The sequence below is a fragment of the Fringilla coelebs genome, assembly GCF_963513975.1.
Source record: "Fringilla coelebs genome assembly, chromosome: 14".
In the NCBI taxonomy this organism is placed as follows: domain Eukaryota; kingdom Metazoa; phylum Chordata; class Aves; order Passeriformes; family Fringillidae; genus Fringilla; species Fringilla coelebs.
Genome location: NC_140040.1, coordinates 2,633,738 through 2,637,080, shown reverse-complemented (window position 1 = coordinate 2,637,080; position 3,343 = coordinate 2,633,738).

Sequence of the window (3,343 nt, the reverse complement as noted above, 5' to 3'; positions counted from 1 at the left end):
CTTTCAAATCCCTTCCAACCCAAACCATTCTGTCATTCTGTCAACTTCTTGTAAGGTCAGCAAAGGATCTGGAACAAATCAGTAGTTCCATTCCATTCTTTGTACAGCTCCAAATGATTTCCAGTATCACTGAGCCCAAGCTCAGACAAGCACTGCACAACCCTCTGGGTCTCATTGCAGGGCTTGGCATTCAGGGCTGAGAGCCAGGGTTATGTTACTACCCAAACACACTCACTGCATCATCAGCTTCCAGAGCAGAGGAAAGAAAAGCAGAAAAATAATTATCCATCCCTGCCTGCTCTTTCCAAATGATGGCAAACTGAGTAATGAGATCATTTGCTGTTCCTTTTCACTCTGGGATATTTCTTGCTCTGCTGAAGATATCCAGGTGACCTTAGCAGTTAAGTCAGTGACTCTGCCAACAAAAACTTCCAGCATCTCAAACTTCCCCTGTTGCATTTGTGACCACCCTTTTCTGGTCACATCTGTAGAAATCACATCCTCTACCTTCTTTCCTTTCTTCCCATCTTGAGTTTCAGTGCAGATCTGTTTGTGTGTTCTGTAAATGTGGTAACTTTGCTTGCTTTCCTGTCAGCCCAGCCTGCAGCCAGGGCCCAGTTTTGTTTGGACAAACATCTGGATGTTTTTGTGTTTGCAGTTGTGGCTCTGGGTGAAGCCCACAGGTGAGCAGTGTCCAAAACCTTGGCTCTTTCCAGCCTGTCACATTTTTCTGTCATGTGTTTCAAGGCCACATTTCACTGTATTTACCCAATATCCTGTTGCTTTCCCAACTGAGAGTGAAACTCCAAACCATGCTACGAGGAGATGCTAACTAGGGGTGTGCAACAGGTTGGAAATCAGGAGGAATTTCTTCATGAAAGGGGTGGTCAGGGAGGTGGTGGAGGTGTCCAAGGAAGGGCTGGACCTGGCACTCAGTGCTCTGGGCTGGTGACAAGGTGGGGATGGGTCACAGATGGGATTTGATGATCCTGGAGCTCTTTTTCAACTTTTATGATTCTATGAACTGAAGTTAGGAAGAAAAATATTTTACTGTAAGCTTATTAGTATTTTGAATGGACTGGAAAGATGCTGCAGTGATCCCAGTATTTTTGATCAGGTTAATAATAAATGTCAAGGTCTTTCAGGTGCTGCCATCTCAGTCAGTAAATCCTCCTCTGAAATCAGGATGGGGCTCTTGGTGCTGCTCTTCTCCAGCTAAAAGACCTTTCAGTGCCAGCTGCCAAAGTGCTGTTGAATTAAATGAAATTAATTAAACACAAGAGTGGCCAAGGCACAGCCCTGCGTGGCCTTCTGGTGTCTCCAGCTGTATGATGTGGATTTTCTCTGATGGGCTGACCCTAAAGGAAGCAGCAGATTGTGTAGAAAAAGTGAATGGGGCAGTGTGCCTGTGTCAGAGCTATTGTTCCAGGCTCTCTGCTTGCTCAGGAAGGCATCACTTAGAGCAGAGTCTGGAGGGATTTCTGTAAATCCACAAAACTGCAGTGCAAGAGATTTTATTGAATCCTTCACTTCTGATCTTATAAGAAATCTTGAGGAATTGAAGCCTGCTTATGTTTTACTCTGGCCCAGACCAAGGCTATGCAAGATACCAACAATGAAACTATAAAATCCATACCCTGAAATATTCTCTGCCTGAATGAACAGCCTGTAAAGAGCAGAATGCTGACTCAAGTCATAATTCCTCATCCTGTACCTGCTGTAGCTGTGACCTGTGCACAAAGACACAAAATGTGCCTCATCTCGAGGGCATCCTGGCCCAGTTTTACTGCTTAAGTCTCATCAGAAAAATCTTCAACAGTGGCAAAGCAGTGCCTGGATGCTGCAGAAAAGTCTGAAATGCTGCTGATGGATCTCTACTCTGCTTTTAATAGGGAGTGAAGTGATCCCTAGCACAGCCTTGGGTGCAGCAGCAGCAGCAGAGCTGTGTGATGAGAAGAAACGTTCAGCAGTACAATGGGAAACGCTTTCCTGAGCCAACTTTGTTCCAAATAATTCAGACTGAGGGCTCTCTATTCTCTGCACAGCCCAATGTCCTCGCCTGTCATGTGGTCAGGCACATTCTTTCCAGCTCCTTTCATGGCACAAACATTTGGGATGCTGTTGTTGAGCTGTTGTTGCTGTTCTCCCCTCTTTTTGAGGTTCAGAGGGGGAAGGTGCTGGTCTGGAGTGAACCCCTGGGGCTGGGTTTGGGATCAGCAGTGACCACCAAGGTGTTCCATGAGGGATGTGACCTTCCCAGGACATTTCCCCTTTCTCCCTACCCTCATTTGGGGGAGAAATGCAGAGGGAAACCAGCATGGGGTGAACGGAGCCTCCACCAGCCTCATGAGGAAGAACAGGGTGACTTTGGAGGGGCTTTTTGTTGGAGGCCATCAGTCCCAGCGTGGTGTGTGGCACAGAGCAGCGAGGCAAGGCTGGAATCTGCTAACAATGAGGCTGAGGTGGCTCTGTGCCACCCCAAAACTGCACAGGCGTGAGGGTTTTCCTTCAGCCAGCCATGTCCATGCATTTCCTGGAACAGGGACAAGGCCACACAGCTTCAAGCCACCAAAGACAACAGTAAACAAGCTGGCTTGCTGGGTAGGCTCTGAGTTACAAGAGTCAGACACTGTTTGTTTCCAGGGAAGGAAAAAGGGGAGACAAAAATCTCTCACCATCAAGGCTTTTTCCTGGATCTCACATCCAGGTCCACATCCAGCCCTCCAGCATCTCCCTGATCCCCTCCCAACAAACAGCCTGGAAGGACAGAGGTTTTATCCCATTATCCCAATTAAAAAAAAAAACTCAGGAAAGGGATGGTTAAACACTGTCTCCAAGTCATGTCTTTATTTTGTGTTTGCTTTTTTTTTTTATTTCATCATCTTCTACTGCTCCAAAGGGAGAAACAAATGGCTTTTAGGGAAATGTTTCCATTGAAAAATCCAGCACTGGGGCTGTGTTTCTTCTCCCCAGGGGTGAGGAGGGGGAGGAAAAGCGTGTGCAGGGATTTCTCTCGTTCCGGTTCCTCCGAAGGAACAGCCCCTCGCAGCACTTCTGCCTCTGGAGGAAACATCTGTGGCCATGGCCACGTTCCTGGGGCAAACCCCCCTGCTTGGGAGGCTGTTGTGTACCAAATGCTTTGATTTCCTGGTTGCCATCTCTTAAAGATTATCTGCCTCCCAGAAAAGGGCAGCATTTCCCATGTTTCCATGTGTAATGTCCGTGATGGCTGCTATAAACATCATGGAACGTTTCCCTGCCCCTCCTCTGACATAGGTAGCAGAATCTCTGCTTTTCATCTTTCAAAGCCCTGCAGAAATGTTTAGGGTCGTGTATCCTGCCA